A 17,817-nucleotide genomic window follows, 5' to 3' on the forward strand; every position below is an offset into this window, starting at 1 on the left:
CTCTATAAGGGTCATAAAACTTAGAGCTAGATTAAAGGCTACATATTCCTCCCTAGACAAGACAATAGTAGGCTAATACCATGAAAAGAATGGAATGCCAGCTACTCTATTCAAATTTAAAGAGCCTAGGAAGCCAAAGTAGCACTTAGTACTTCTGCCACTTACAAATCCCCCAGCAATTGTAGGTTTACCTCATAGTTTCCATGTATTAGTAGCTATTTCTCCACAAATCTTGAGGCCCAATACTGTCAGGTCTGTTAGTGGCCAGTGTGTCCACTGTGCTTATTAAGCCTGAAGAATGAAAGCCTTTTCAACTCCATAAAGATGGGTCTCCTTCTCTTTTGCCTTTGAACTTGCCATTTTGTCTGTCTTCTGTTAAGTCCTGTTTGGAGGGTCCTGGGGCTTCCAGGTAGCACTCATGTGGGGGTAGGATTAATAGCAGTCATGCAGGTTGGACATATAATCAGCAGAGCATTGGTGACTCTAATATTCATTTTTTTCCTTACCTACTCCAGCATATCTGCATCTCCTCAAAATCTGACAAGTCATCATCTAGTATGATGTACACTGCATTAGGTATACCAAACGTGACAACCGTTCTCATTTAAGAAAGAATCGTGGAGAATATCAATCCTATTTCCTTTAGTGTGGGTGTTAAATCCATGACATCTCTTTAAAGCTGCCTTTGCATCACTTGTAGTGGAACAGACCTCCAGAGCTGCCCTACACCTGCTTCCTGTCCTTCCTGGGCATAAAGAAGACTGAGATTTCCAGGCAGGCTTCAATTCTCAAAACAACATTAGGATGAGCTATTATTTTTATCTCCATTTACAAATGAGAAAACTGAGATATTATGAAAAATAAAAGACTTGCTTCAGGTCACCAGCCAGTTGGTAGAGTCAATATTCTAACACAAGAAACAAGCTTTCCAAACCTGCATTCTTAAGCACCAATCTTTTGCTTATTGTTCTTGTGCAAATATTAATCTTACAACTTGAGACTAGAAAGAAATGTATTTCGAAAGCTTGTGGTATGATTTTAACCACATTAAAGTTAGGTAGGTAAAAATGTCCTAAGGGAATTACAAGGGGTGGGCAGGAAGTAAAATACATATAAAGAACCTGTCCTAACATAGAAAGGGTAACTTAGCTTTAATAGAAGGAAATAATGTTGGAAACCTCAACTTCTTACTAGACAGGCATCAACTGCCATTAGCCCTGTTTAACACTCAAGTAAGAAACTAATTAGACATCTAATTCAAAGAGCAGTAAATAACTTTTAGAATACACCTGAACAAAGTAGCCATTTAATTGGTGATCATCTTTAACTAACTTCCAATTATTTCTTTAAGCTTCAGTACCTTATAAAATGCACCAAAGAAGGGAGTTCATGGTCAGTTAAGCTACAGGCTATTAGAGATCATCTATGCCTAGCATCGTTCTTCTAAAATTATAGTATCACAGCCTGTCAGATTTTACCTTTGGCTTCCTGGATTTATGAACAGATCTTTTTCTGCACAGCTTCTATTTTCGGTTTAGGCTCCATGCTTATTGAATCAGGAAGAACTTTTTAAGATATTTATGTCTACCTAATCTGACATCTGACTCTTCTAGGAGTTCTTATTTGCTTCAAAGCCTCCTAACTGTTCTCTCTAATTCTATTCTTGGACCTCTCTACCCATTCTCCAAATAGTAGCCAGGATGATTCAAAAAAATAATAAATACGCATATAAATAAATAAACTGGATCATGCCATTTCCCACTTAAGTCTCTGGAATGGCTTTTCTTTACATTTAACATTAAATTCCAACCCTTTATCATGGCCTCAAAATTTCTGCTTTATCTGGTTGCTGGCCACCTCACAGGCTCTCCTACCTCACAGAGCTACAACCCACTAGATTTCTTTCATTTCAAATATATCAAGCTTTCAAACTCATTCCTGCCTTAGGATCTTTGTACTTGATAGTTCCTCTGGGCTACTCTTCCTATAGCTGCCTCCTTCACTTCAGTCAGGTTTCCACTAAAGCATCATCACATCGGAGAAGCCTAAATTAATTCTCGTCCCTCTCCCCTGATATTCTTATCACTTTGCCCCATTCCCTTAATTTTCTCATATAACTTAAAAACTAACTAAAATTATTTTGCCACCATTTTCTTCTTGATTCAAATTCTCAATTATAATGTCAAGTCTATGAGAGCAGGGACTGAGTAAGGCTTGTTCACCTCTGTATCCACAGCAACTAGAACTAGAACTGCATCTGGAAGAGGCAGTTTGTCCCTGAAGCAATGAGACTGAAGCTTCGGGATCCTAAACTTACATTCTTTCCTTCAATCACTCTGCATTTAATTTTTTAAATTAAACTTTGAATTTTGAAATAATTATAGATGCACATACTAATACGTTTTGGCTGTGTGCCCACACACATCTCATCTTGAATTATAGTTCCCATAATACTCACTTGTTGTGGGAGGGACCTGGTGGGAGGTAATTTAACTATGGGCATGGTTACCCTCATGCTGTTCTCATGACAGTGAGTGACTTCTCACAAAATGTGGTGGTTTTATAAGGGGCTTTTCCCCTTTTGCTCAGCACATCTCCTTGCTGACACCGTATGAAGGAGGACATGTTTGCTTCTCCTTCTGCCATGATTGTAAGTTTCCTGGGGCCTTTCAAAACATGATGAACTGTGAGTCAATTAAACCTCTTTTCTTCATAAATTACCCAGCCTCAGATATGTCTTTATTAGTGTGTGAGAATGGACTACTACAGTATATTGGTACTGGCTAGTGGGGCATCGCTTTAAAGATATCTGAAAATGTGGAAGTGACTTTGGAACTGGGTAACAAATAGGTTGGAACACGTTGGAGGGCTCAGAAGAAAGTCACCATGGCTGACATTCAATACTGCTTTTTGAGAAAGTAAGATGTTAGTATAATAAGTAACTCAGTAAAAAATTGGCTGAATTAAACTATCAAGCCTGAATTTATTGGATAAAGGGTGGCTGAAAGAATAGGTAACCAGGTTTTAAAGGAGAAGTTAAAGTTGAAGCTCCTTCCCCACACTCAAAAGGCTTCTGAAGACTGTAAGAGCTGAAAGGGCAGGTGACCTGGTATTTTCCTACACAGGAGACAGTAGCAATGGAAAAGACATTGAATATATTCATACTGTGCATATGGAGTAGAATCTGGGTCAAATAAAAGTCTAGAAAGTTGACCCTGGTGTACAGATTTTTCCAAACACAAAAAGAAACTCTTCAGATGCTGGATTTCAGACCTCGTCATGTAAACCTACACGGGTGATTTCTCCTGCTAAAAACCCTAGCAAGCAAAGATATTCAATAACACAACACTCTATAATGTGAAGATTTAAGGATCATTTCTTTCCCTTGGCTTTATACAAATATTAGACAAATTAGGCCTTTTCTCTTTCAAGAATGAAGAAAAAAGTGAGAGGGAAAGAAAAACTCAAAATGAAACCAGTGGAACAATTTTGCCGTGAAAATAAAGAGAATTTAGTAATAAGGAGAAGAGAATTCCATTCATAGAGTAAGCCAGATAACCATTCTAGGTGCTTAGGATATGTCAATGAGTCTTACACATATGGAGATTACATTGGCAGGGGCAGGGATGGGCTGGGTGAGAAGACAGAAAATAAGCAACAGATGTAATCCATAAATTAATATATATAATAAGTAGTGAGACATGGTCATATTCAGGATATGTTTTCAAAGTACAGACAACAGATATCATAATGAATTGGATACAAACTGTGAAAGCCAAATTGGAGACAAGGATGGCTCAAAGATTTTTGGCCTGAGTGTTTTTTGTTTTTTTTGGGTTTTTTTTGGAATAGATTTAGTTTAAAGGGGAATATCATGAGCTCATTTTTGGACATGCACAAATTTCATATTACCCCAGGATAGACAAGCAATTTTGTAAGCTTTCTGTAGTGTTTTATATCTCTCAACTGGCTTAAACAAGTTTTGTCTTAGACCATGTGAAGTTCTCCTATATGCTATCTACAGTACTGATTTGACACACTTGTTTGGAGAAATAATCAATAAAATTGATTTTAAGCACTGTATAAGTGAAGAAAAAAAACTTTCATAAAAATTACAACCTGTGTGTATGCTGCTGGTAGTTTTATAGCACAAAAGAAAAAAAAAATCAGTTTTAAGTTATGCAGCTATTCAGTAGGTTAAGAAAAAATGGATTAAAGAAATTTCCTTTTGTGTCATAAACTGTTTGCCTGTAATATTTACTTAATATATGAGTTCTTTTTTAAATTTAGAGGTTTCCAAAACTTAAATTTAACAAAGGAATAAAACTGAAATTTTTTAAGCTCTGGATTTTGATGAGAATAATCGCGGCATCGGTTATCAGAAATACCTGAGGCTGGGTAATTTATAAAGAAAAGAGGTTTAATTGGCTCACAGTTCTGTAGGCTTTGTAAAAAGCATGTGCAGACATCTGCTTGGTTTCTAAGTAGGCCTCAGGAAGCTTACAATTGTAGCAGAAGGCAAAGGGGGAGAGCAGGAATGTCACATTTTGAAAGCAGGAGTGAAAGAGAGATGGGGGGAGCAGGGTGGGTGCAGCACACTTTTAAATGACCAGATCTTGTTAGAGCTCACTCACTATTGCAAGAATGCTACCAAGTGGATGGTACGAAACCATTCATGAGAACTATGCCACATGATCTAATCTACTAGGCCCCAATTTCCAACATTGGGGATTACATTTGAACCTGAGATTTGGGTGGGAACAACCATCCAAACGATATCAGCATCTAATATGAGAGCATATAAAATATGCTCCTTGCCTTAAACACTTTTCCATTTTGTCAAGTTATCAAGATATACATTCTGAAATAATTAGAGAATAAAAATATGACAGGATGATTTCTGGTTGGCATACTATGGCTAAAAAGATTGGAAGTCATTTCTGTTCTCATAACAAGAAAAAAAGTGGAACAAACTGAAAATCAACAATACTGCTTAGATCCATTAGACATTTGGGATCATATAGCAAACTACCACACCAAAAATTGTAAGAAAGACAGACATCAAGTTTCACAGGTTACCAGGAGTAGAAGCAGGGGAGTAGAAACTCATCTCTGGAGCCCGTGCTGGAAAGGGCATATACACTGTGATTGACAAACTGCTGGAGGCTTTCTGTGAAATTAGCTGGAGGCTTAAAACCTCTGGGGGCCTAGTCTTAGAATGGATTCTTACATTTTTATAAGTTTTCCTTCCAGTAGCTCCACCATTTTCTAGAGATGAAATTTGGAAATAATTACCTTTGAACCTTCAAGAGGGGGAGGAGATGAGTGACCCCTTTGAAATATGGCCAGAGCAGTCTATTTCCCTTAACAAAAAATGGACCTCCAACAAAACTATTTTCCCAGAGCCTAACCAACTTAGTTTTTGCCAGAGCCTAATCTAGCTTGTGTAAGAGAAATATCCAATTCTGGGCCTCTCTAGCCTTTGATGTGGAGAAAGGGCATTATGAAATGATAAAGGGGCTATTTCTCTGAAAACTAAATGAAACAAAACAAAAAACCCACAGTCTTTAAATTATATCTTTCCTTCTTTTTTTCTTTCTTTTTTTTTTTTTGAGACAGACTTTCACTCTTGTTGCCTAAGCTGGAGTGCAGTGGCGAGATCTTGGCTCACTGCAACCTCCACCTCCTGGCTTCAAGCAATTTTCCTTCATCAGCCTCCTGAGTAGCTAGGATTACAGGTGCATGCCACCTTGCCCAGCTAATTTTGTATTTTTAGTAGAGATGGGGTTTCTCCATGTTGGTCAGCCTGGTCTACAACTCCAGACCTCAGGTGATCTGCCCGCCTTGGCCTCTCCAAAGTGCTAGGATTACAGGCGTGAGTCACCATGCCCAGCCTAAATTGTATATTTCCTAACAATAAAGTATTAACATACATGAGGCAAAAACTGATAGAACTGCAAGGAGAAATAAGAAATCCACCAATATATTTGCAGACTTCAAGACCCTTCTGTCAGATCAAATTGAAAGCTCCTTAGGCACAAAATCATTAAGCATATACACACATGCACACACACACACACACATAAACACACACACACATACAGACAAACATATGTTGGAAGTCTATGTTCATATCAGAAAAAGTCTAAAATATGTTACCTTAATTAAATGTTAAAAATCCATAAAGAATATGATTAAACTGAACAGTATCATCAATCAACTGTATCTAATTAGCATTTACAAAATAATTAACATGAAAACAGCAGAATATACATTCTTCTCATGCTCACATAGAACATTCACAAAGCTATGCCACATTCTGTACTATAAAACATACCTTCACAAATGTAAAACAATAGAAATCACACAATTTCATTCTTAGGCCACAGTGAAATTAAACTAAAAATTAATTCCAGAAATACAGTTGAAAATTAAAAAATTGGAATAAACAACACAATTCTAAATAACACATAAGCCAAGAAAGAAAGTTTATGAGAAATTTTAAAGTATTTTGACCTACATGAAAATGGAAATACAACTTATCGATATTTGTGGGATTCAATGAAAGTAAGGTTTAGAGGAAAATTTATAGCACTGAATGTGTATGTTTGAAAAGAAAAAAGACCTAAAATCAATAATCTAAGCTTTTACCTCAGGAAACTGGAAAAAGATAGAACACAAATCCCAGGTAAGCAGAAGAAAATAAACATTAAAACTTATAGCAGAAACCAATGAAATTGAAAACAGAAAATCAATAGGAAAAAATCAATGAAATCAAAAACTGCTTCTGTAAGTAGATAAGCAAAATTGACAAAACTCTATCCAGGCTAACCAAGGGAAAAAAGAGAGAGGATACACATATTAAAAATATCAAAAATGAAACAGGGACCATCACTACTGAATCCAAGACGGTTATAAGGATAAAAAGAAATATTACGAACAACTCTATGCCAGCCAATTTGTTAATTTAGATAAAATAGACCAGTTCCTTGAAAGACACACCTATCACAATTCACAGAAGGAGAAATAAATAATCTGAATATACAGGTATATATATTAAAGACATTGAATCAATGATTAATAACTTTTCAGTGCAGAAAGCACAGGCCCAGATGGGTTCACCATAGAATTCTACCAAACATTTAAGGAAGAAATGATATCAATTTTCTACAATCTCTTCCAGAAAATAAAAGAGGGAATGCTTCCTAACCCCATCTACTAGGCCAGCATTATCTATTATCAAAACCAGACATAAACATTACAAGAAGGGAAAACTACAGATTTAACATCTCTTATGAACATATCTGCAAAAATGCTCAACAAAATACTAGCAAATCCAATTCAGCAATGGATGAAAATTATATACTATGACCAAGTGAGAATTATTCAAGTTATGCAAAAATTGTTCAACATTTGAAAATCAATAAATGCCATCTATCACATCAACAGACCAAAAAAGAAAAAAGTCATATGATCATTTCAACAGATGCAGCAAAAGCATTTGGCAAAATCCGATATCTATTTATGGTTAAAAAAACCTAGAAAATTAAGAATAAAGGGGAACTTCCTCAACTTGATAAAGAACTACTAAAGAAATCCTACAAAGAACATCTTATTCAATGTAGGATAAACTAGGAGCTTTTCCCCTAAGATCAGGGACAAGGCAAGTGTGCCTCCATTCCCATTCCTATTCAGAATTATGCTGGAAGTCCTACTAGTGCAAGAAGAGAAGAACAAGAAATAAAAGGTATTCGAATAGGGAAGAAAAAAATAAAATTCTCTTTGATTGCAGATGATATAATTGTTGAAAACCCCAATGAATCAACAAAAAGAATTTCTGGAACTAAGAAGCAATTATGACGAGGTTGCTGAATACAACGTTAATATATAAATTTCAATAGTTTTCTTATATACCACCAATAGCGATTGTAATTTGAAAATGTAGAAAAGGTTAGCTGAGTGCGGTGGCTCATGACTGTAATCCCAGCACTTTGGGAGATCAAGACGGGTGGATTGCCTGAGGTCAGGGGTTCAAGACCAGCCTGGCCAACATGGCAAAACCCTGTCTCTACAAAAAATACAAAAATTAGCCAGGTATGGTGGTGGGCACCTGTAATCCCAGCTACTTGGTAGGCTGAGGCAGGGAGAATTGCTTGAACCTGACAGGTGGAGGTTGCAGTGAGCCAAGATAGGGCCACTGCACTCCAGCATCTGAAACATAGTAAGACTCCTTCTCAAAAAAATTAAATAAATAAATAAAATTAAAAAACGCCATTTATGTTAGCACCAACAAATGAATTACTTAGATTTTAATCTAGCAAGATATGTACAAAATCTATATGAGGAAAATAAAACTGATGAATGAAATGAAAGAATGTCCAAATAAATGGATAAGTATTTCATGTTTTTGAATAGGAAGACTTAATATTGTTAGGATGCCAGTTCTTTCCAAATTATCTATAGATTCAATGCAATCCAAATCAAAATCCCTGAAGTAATTTTGTGAAAATCAACAAAGTGATTATAAAGTTTATATGGAAAGGCAAAAGACCCAGAATAGCTAACAAAACATTAAGGAAGAACAAAGTTACTCAACTACCTGAATTCAAGACTTACTATAAAGCAGCAGTAATGAAGACAGTGTGGTACTTGCAAAAGAACAGACAAATAGACTGGTAGAACAAAATAGGAAGTCTAGAAATAGGTACATACAAGTATCTAGTGATCTCTGACCAAAGGGAAAAGGCAAATCATTGCAGAAAAGATAATATTTTCAACAAATGGTGCTGCAACAAATGTACAGCCACACACATTACAATGAATGTAGACATATATTACACTTTTCAAAAAACAATCATTTTAAGTGGATCTTAGACTGAAATATGTAATGCAAAACTATGATCTCCTAGAAGATAACATAGGAGAAAATCCAAGTGACCTTGCATTTAGATGCATCACCAAATGCGCTCTCCATGAAATATGTAAGTTGGACTTAAGTGAAGTTAAAAATGTCTCTGCAAAAGACAGAATAAAGGGACAAGCTGCACATTAGGAAAAATATTTAAATGCACATATCCAACAAATAATTTCTATGCCAAATATACACAGAACTCTCAAAATTCAACAATAATGAAACATTCGCGAATCTGGCAGCCACTGGAATCACAGCAGATTCAGAGGCTTCAGCGCAGCCACATGGTGGAAGAAAATGTATAGCCAAAAAACAGGGGAAATAATGTACAGAAATCAGAAGTGAGGTACAGAGCAGTTGGATTGGTTATAGGTTGGCATTTGCCTTACTTGAACACAGTTTGAACACTCAGCATTTGAAGTATGGCTGCTGGGATTGGCCAAGACTCAGCTATTGTTATAGGCACAAACTCCTAAGTTGGATTTCCAAACTTGTCTACCTATTAAGTTAGGTTGCAGTTCATCCACAAGTACTCAAATATATAATTAAGGAGTCCTTCTCAGGCCATATTTACTTTGTTTTAATACCCATCTATCTGATGACTGAAACTGGCCCTCAGTTGTATCTTAATCCTGTAAGCAATAGTCAACTGATCAATTACAAAGGAGATTTCTTGAGAAGAAGTGAGGCTGGATTTTATCTCTCCCCCACCCACAAAGGAATGGGTACATAAGCCCAGTGGAGGAATGACAAATTTTTCAAAGTCTTAGGATAAGTCATTGTTGTCCCCTTCCCTCCACCTTCCCCCACGATTTAGCCACTACCCCTAAGATCACAGCTTCTTACTATGTAGTCTCTAAAACAATCACATGTAGATTTTTCCAATAAACAAAATAAGGAACTCCCTCTTAAACGTTCTACTAATTTATAACAAAATCAAACAAACATCCTTCTCAGGAAGAAAAGACATTAATAGATTTACCAAAGGTTTAAAATAAATGCAAAATTCTAAAACTTGAAAAAGTAGCAAGTGCCTGGCAACTGCATTATTTCATCTCTTAGACCCCTTATCATTTCAGAGGTAACTACAGCTTCCGGATCGCCTGTCCCCACAATGGACTTCTCCCTGGATTCCTTGGCTTCAACTTCTGTTGCAACTAAGATGCTTTCTATTATCAGCTGGATCCTCTCCCTTTCTTTCTTTTTTCTTTTTCTTTCTTTTTTTTTTTTTTTAACGAAATCTTGCTCTGTTGCCCAGGCTGGAGTGCAGTGGCACAATCTCTACTCACTGCAACCTCTGCCTCCCAGGTTCAAGCAATTCTCCTGCCTTAACCTCCCGAGTAGCTGGGATTACAGATGCGCGTCACCACCCCCAGCTGATTTTTGTATTTTTAGTAGGCACCAGGTTTCACCGTGTTGGCCAGACTGGCCTTGAACTCCTGACCTCATGCCTCCCAAAGTGCTGGGATTACAGGCGTGAGCCACTGTGCCCGGCCAAGTTCTTGCCTTTCTATAGCAACTGGCTCCTGCCCAGCCTTTCAGGCCTTCCTGTCTGTGACCTCTAGTTACTGCTTTTCTGGGCCTGATACAGATTTGTTTGTTCTTCATATGTGAAAAACTTAGTGCATTTATTACTATAACATCATTTAAGCATTTATGTTTCAGATCCAATTACTAAATACAGATTAGTTTGTGTACTCTTCACAAAAAACTCCATCAAGTGGGTACTAATATTACTTCCACATGACAGGTGAGGAAAGTTAGGCACAGAGTGGGTTAAAGAGTTTAACCACTAAGTCAGGAAGTTAATCTAGGGTGAATTTTTACTTTGAATCCAAGTCGTCTGCGCTGGCCCTTTTCCCCCTGCGATTGGGCAGGGCGTGGACCAGCGCAGCATTGCCAGACAAGAGACAGTGAATGACTTTCCACCTGGCTACCCGCTGGCATTGTTAAGGGTCTCAGGAGTTCATGGGCTGGCACCTGCCCCTAACCCTACTGACCACGTGCTCACGCGGACCAAGGAGGCGTGAGGCCTGGGCATGGGTCATATCCTGGGCAGGCGGGGCAGGGACTGGGGAGAGCTCCTCCGTGGGCAGGTTAATGAGCCGCGGAGACAGCGGTGCTGACTCCCTAGGGTGGTAATCTGGGGAGAAAGCACCCTGGAGGAACTTCTCGGTTGCCAAGGCTCGGCACAGAGGCTCCCCAGGTAGGTGAAGGCGACCCCCTCCAGGGCTGGAGCAGTTGGGTAACGTGGACCATGGTCCTCGCCCGGGACTGGTGGACGGCGGTGGTGGAGGTTCCTGGCTTAGGGCAGCCAGTCCCTCAGCAGCCAGCCTATTCCACCGCTCCGCATGGCCTTCTTTGGTGACCCTCCGGGGTGTGGGCGAATTGAGCTCCCCTCCCTCCCACAGACTGCCGCTGGCAACCCCGCGGTTGGTTTGCCCTCTCAGGTCAGTTTCCTCTGAGTTAGGCAGACTCTAATTCTTGGGTCCCTTGGGCTCCCAGCGTGCTCGGGGCTAGGCGTCCCCCAGTGCGCCTCCAGCGCACTTAGGTGCTGCAAGTCATCACTAGTGACAAATGAGGTGACATGGGGAGTTTGTGCACTTAGGTGCTACAAGTCATTACTGGGGACAAGTGAGGTGACATGGGGGTTTGGTGATAGGTGTAAATTATGACCCTCTTTGCCATGTCTTAGCCACCAACCTTGGTTTCCCAGTCCGACCGGGATTCCAGTGGGGCGCCTCGCTTGTCTCCTTTATTCTCCAGTGGAATGGGGTTCAGGAGTCCCCACATGTCTCCTCCAAACTTCCTGAGAGAGATGAGAGGTTTCTGTTGGATAAATTCTAATGGCAGAAGCGTGGCATAAAAGATATCTGTTACGTTTTCTGTGGATAAGCAGTATTTAAGTAAAACAAGTTTTTGACTTTTTTTGTTGTTGTTATTGTTACATGACATTGGTAGAGAAGTTGGTAGTTTCTGCCACCAGCTTAATGTTATTTTTGCTGAGGATCTCGGTTTCTGCAGATGTCCAAACAAGTGAATGGAATTGGATGATCGGTTCTAACATTCTAATTCTAGCCTGTCTATAAGTCAGTAAATAGGGGTTATTTAGATGACTACGATATCCTGTTGACTAATTTTCTCCTTTAGATAAGTTACAACTTTTCACCTTTCCGGAGCCGCATTTGGAGTGATCTAGAAATTGATTCCTCACCTGACAAAAGGCTTTCTTTGTAAGATCCCAACCAGTGAAACTGATCTCTTCCTGAAGGTGAACTGGTTTAGGTCAAATGGGTGCATCTCATAGGCTCCAGTCTTACGTCTGAGTTACTAATTAATGTTCCTTTAATCTTCAAAATGATAATGATAAATGTTGATAGAGAACCACTTTTCTAAGAAAGATCTGAATATTGGCCTTACTCTGCTCCCATTTGAAAACTTTAGATAAGCACATGATTTCAAAACACAGGATTTTGGCTTGTTTTACACTGCGGAATGAGGGGAAATTCTTTGACATTTATCATTTAAAACATTTTCCAGTGCTATTTGGAGATAGTCTTGATAAATCTTAGGTTCACTTCCTGAGTAAAATAAATTGTCAGATTTTGGGTGACAAAAAACATGGTACCTGTCTTCTAAAACAGCAGGAATACTTGTTGGCTTTGGGCACTTTTAAACAAGTTCCTAGTGCTATAAAGGTGTATTTGGAAAGTAGATGACACTCAGAGGAAAGAGCTATATTGGTTAGTGGATCTTATCCCAAGGAAAACACCACTCCCCTCTCCACCTCACGTGCAGTGGGCAGGGATGGGTCCATTGGGCTTTCTTGCTTGTTTGGCTTGCTGCAGTTGAATTCCCTATCTGCTAGCATTTTGTTAATTGCTCTTCCACTATTTAGTTGCCTTGTCACAGTTCTGGTGAGCACCGTGATGGGAGCCTATGAGTCTTGGTTCCTTACTATGTGTGTTACCCAGGGCTTCCATAACAAATTACTATAAACTAGGTTGCTTAAAACAACAGAAATATATTGTCTCCCAGTGTTGGCAACTAGAAGTCCAAAATTAAGCTGTCAGCAGGTCTCTCTTTCTCTAAAGGCTCTATGGAAGAATCCTTCCTTGCTTCCTCTTAGCTTCTGCTTGTTGTTGTCCTTGCTAATCCTTGGTGCTCCTTCACTTGTAGATGGATCGCTCCAATCCCTGCCTTCGTTGTCACATGACTGTCTTCTGTGCATGTGCTATTGTCTTATAGTGACCCAGGTGTTAAAGAGAAAATTATTCATAACACTTCTTGAAGACAGTAACGCTAACTTTATGGAAGGGTGGGGGGTTCTTGAAGACAGTAACGCTAACCTTATGGAAGGGTGGGGGGTTCTTGAAGACAGTAACGCTAACCTTATGGAAGGGTGGGGGGTTCTTGAAGACAGTAACGCTAACCTTATGGAAGGGTGGGGGGTTCTTGAAGACAGTAACGCTAACCTTATGGAAGGGTGGGGGGTTCTTGAAGACAGTAACGCTAACCTTATGGAAGGGTGGGGGGTTCTTGAAGACAGTAACGCTAACCTTATGGAAGGGTGGGGGGTTCTTGAAGACAGTAACGCTAACCTTATGGAAGGGTGGGGGGTTCTTGAAGACAGTAACGCTAACCTTATGGAAGGGTGGGGGGTTCTTGAAGACAGTAACGCTAACCTTATGGAAGGGTGGGGGGTTCTTGAAGACAGTAACGCTAACCTTATGGAAGGGTGGGGGGTTCTTGAAGACAGTAACGCTAACCTTATGGAAGGGTGGGGGGTTCTTGAAGACAGTAACGCTAACCTTATGGAAGGGTGGGGGGCATAGCAATAGCTATAGGGACCACTACAATGAGGTCTTATAGTTGGGGAAGAAAGACTGAACTCAACTTTGACTCCAAGAAGAAGTGGGGATTTATAACCAAGGGGCAGAGTGAGGATCAGTAGATGGAAAATCATTAAAAGGGGATGTCAAGGATAAAAGGTTTCTGGCTAAATCGACTTGATATTACTGAAGACAGGCCAGAGTGATAAGATAGCAAGGGTGATCAGGTACCCAGATCAGGAACGTCTTTGCTTTTGTAAACTAATTTATCAGGGTTCTTGCATAAATTGTATTCTACAAGGACAGAGAGGGAAACCCAAGGTTGAGTCTAGTCAGGCAGGGGACTCAGAGAAACCTAATGTTTGTTCAAAGGTCTGTGTTACCAGTCATATTAGATTAGTATCCATAATTACCTAATCTTAACTTGATTCCATCTGCAAACACCCTATTTCCAAATAAAGTCATATTTACAGGTATCTGGAGTTAGAATATCAATGTATTTTTGGTAGAAATAATTCAACTCATAAAATTTACCATTGCATTTCTGTGTGCTCTGATCTGGCAATCAGCTTCACACTTTTGTTTCTCTACCTATTTGTAGCTCTTCTATACTCCTTAAAGAGGCTGTAAAGACTGGCCACCTGATTTACATAAGAAATAAAAAATAAGGTCTCTATGCCAACCTTCAGCCAGTAACTCAAATACACTGCTTTGTTTGTTTGTTTGTTTTTTAATGTACACAAATGCACCAAGGAAGTGGTACGTTACGCTGCTACCTCTTTATTTTATAACCTAATTCTTGAACTTACCTGATACCACTTTTCCAGAGAATTCAAGGTACTTTCCATATGCTGTTTTATTTATCTGTATGATTTAAAGCAGGGGCCAGCAGCTACTTTTATTTCTCTTTACATATTTAAAATTTGTGCTTGTTAGTATTTAAATATTTATCTTAACATATTTCAAAATGGTTCTTGTTAGTAGAGATTCGCTTTACATACTTTATCTGCCTGCAGCCTTGTTTTCAGGGGCAATCTCAGTTTTTAGCATGAAATCTCTATAAATCTCCATATAGAAAGAAAAATAAATTTTACACTGGAAAAGCCAATATCCATCCAGTAAACATGCTGTTGTCTTGGGATCATAGCATAGAAAGTATTTTCCACTCAGTCACAGGACTGCCTTGACATCTAAATGATTTTTTCATTTATCTATTTTTATGAGGTTTTGGTTACTATCTAATAAGTGTTGTCCATTTCCTTTATCTTGAAAATTTTGTGAGTAATTTTTTGAAATCTCTTTTGAAAAAAATTAAATTATTTTATATTCTAAATGACTTAGGACTTATGTATCTTGATTTTTAATAGAGTTAAACTCTCTGGTATGGATCACATCTTGTCTTCTCATCTAGTCTTTATTTGAATGCTGTTGGAGCTAAATAAACATCATCATCCCGATGGCAGGAGTAAGTAAAGAGAAAATTTGACAGTGGGGACAGGATCACTGAGTTTAGGGAGAAAATGATTACCTTCCTTTTAATACATATATTTTTTAAATAGGATAGATTTAGATGTACAAAAAAATCATGAAGTTAGTACACAGAGTTCCCATATACCCCATGTCCAGTTTCCCTTATTATTATTATTTTACATTAGTACAGTATATTTATCACAATTAGTGCACCAATCAATATTCATACATTATTGTTAACCAGATCTCATACTTTATTCAAATTTTCTTAATTTTTACCTAATGTTCTTTATCTGTTACAGGATATCACCCAGGATACTATATTACACTGAATTGTCATATGTCCTTAGGCTGCTCTATACTGCGACAGTTTCCTCTTTCACATTTAGTTATATATCTCTTTATTCCTTGGCACTGTCCTAGACCCTTTACATATATTATCTCATGATTCTCAGAGTAAATAAGAGAAGTGGAATTAGCTGTGTTTGATAATAGAAAATTAAACAATTTTTCCAACATTGCATTATTATTGAATGATGGAACCAAGAATGAAACCCAGGTTTCTGGGTTTCTAAAATCCATGCTCTTGTCCTACTCTTTGTATCTGTAGCACCTAGCACTGTACCTGCTGCATTAGCATGAGTTTTTATGCCTGAACTATGTTTTTATGTCTAAACTCATGTTTTTATGTCTAAACTATGAGTTTTTATGTCTGAACTATATTTCACTCAACTGAAGCTTTCTTAACCCTGATAGTATTAATATTACCTTTGTTATAGGGGCTGTTCTGTGATTGTAGGATGTTTAATAGGATCCCTGGCCCCTACTCACTAGATGCTGGTAGTACTCTCACCTTTCTGCCCATTCTCCACCAGCTTCCCAGTTATAATAACCAAAATTGTCTCCAGACTTTGTCAAATGTCCTATGGTGGGTGAACAGTTCTTTAACAATGTTTTAGTAGATTGCAATAATCTATAAATAACATGTATTGGATAATCTTCTGTACCAAGTTGAAATAATGTATAAGGCAACTAATTAAATTGAATTTTTAAAAACTATGGAGACATTTGAAAGAAATGCATTAGATTATTGTTTCTTAAATCCCTAGCCCACTACTTCTTACTTCTTAAACTTTTGGAAAGTTTTGCGGAACGACATGGACCATTTGAATTTTATTTTTTCAGCCTAGTCTAAAGACCTAGAATGAAAAGAAAATGATCAAATATGCACTTAGATATATTGTGTTTTAGTAATTCTGGGTTTGTTTACCTTACATTGGGGACCAATTTTGTAATGCGTATATTGATCTACTTTGAATGATTTGAATATATTCTCACTATTAGAAGTGATTATAGAAAAATATTTTTTTACCCGCAAGTAGTTTTCATAGCAGGGCCATAATTGATGCTCACTGTATGGATCATGGCTGATAATGATTATCCCCTTGTAACTTTTGAATAAATGTAATTTACTTGATGTATCTGCTTTATGACTTGATTTTTAGGGAATTATTATAATAAGTTGATTATTTAGTGTGCATCCTTAGAGACAGAGATGATTTTAATAGTATTGCAAATGTTAGTGTTTAATGCTGTTTTATTATAGTTTAACTCGTTACAAAATTTTTTGATTGAGTTCAAATGTTTATGAACGTCTTTGCTTTTGAAAAAAATAGCTATTGTTTTCAAGTAAAAAAAAAGAGGCTGCTTAAAAAGTGAATGTTCACTATCCTAGAATTATATGGTGCTTAAGAGCATGTGTATGAGCTATAGATCTTGCTGTAGAAATGGCTAAGCTTCTTGTTGGGCCACTTGGCTAAAGCTTTGTATCTGATGGGATCCAATTTGTCTGTATGCTTTATTTCTTACTTATATGTCTGCCCCCTTTTACTGATTGTTCATATCTAAATGGAGAAAACTATAATTTCAGTCTCTGCAATCCTAAAATCATTAACTTATACCCAAAACTAATCTTAAACATAATGTTGAACACTTGTATTTGTTGAAGAAATAATTCTACAATGGTGAAGTCTCCAGTGTTATCACAGCTAGACATAAGACTCTGATTCCTTGGCCATGATATTCAAAAAAATGCTTTACCAGGTAGAGATGCATAAGCATTAGGATGTAGATAGAGATTTTAAAGGGTGAGTTTTCCTGATCATATGCAAGTGTGATTTGAAGACAAGCTGAAGTTTACATTCTGATTGCTAGATTTATCTAAAATGTAAAATGAATTTTTTGTTCTCTTGAATCCTGCTAAGAAATAACACATAACCTTATCGGGCCATGGTTTCTTGTACCCGTATTCAATTTGTTACGGAAATAGCAGGGGTTTGGTCTAGGTCCTGCTGTTAGCTGCATAGGAAGCCAGTCACTGACACAATGAGTATTGCCAAGAAAGAAGGCTGTAATCAGATGCTGCAGTTGAGGAGATGGGATATCAGTCTCAAATCCATCTCCCTGATCAACCAAAATTAGGGGTTTATATAGCAGGGAAGAAATGTAACTATGTGTGGGAAAACAGGAACTAGAAAGGGGTAAGGAAGCAATCGTGATGAATGATGTATCTGCCATCTCATTGTCTGCATGTGGTGATCTGGT

This window comes from Pongo abelii, chromosome 14, assembly GCF_028885655.2.
Source record: "Pongo abelii isolate AG06213 chromosome 14, NHGRI_mPonAbe1-v2.0_pri, whole genome shotgun sequence".
NCBI lineage: Eukaryota > Metazoa > Chordata > Mammalia > Primates > Hominidae > Pongo > Pongo abelii.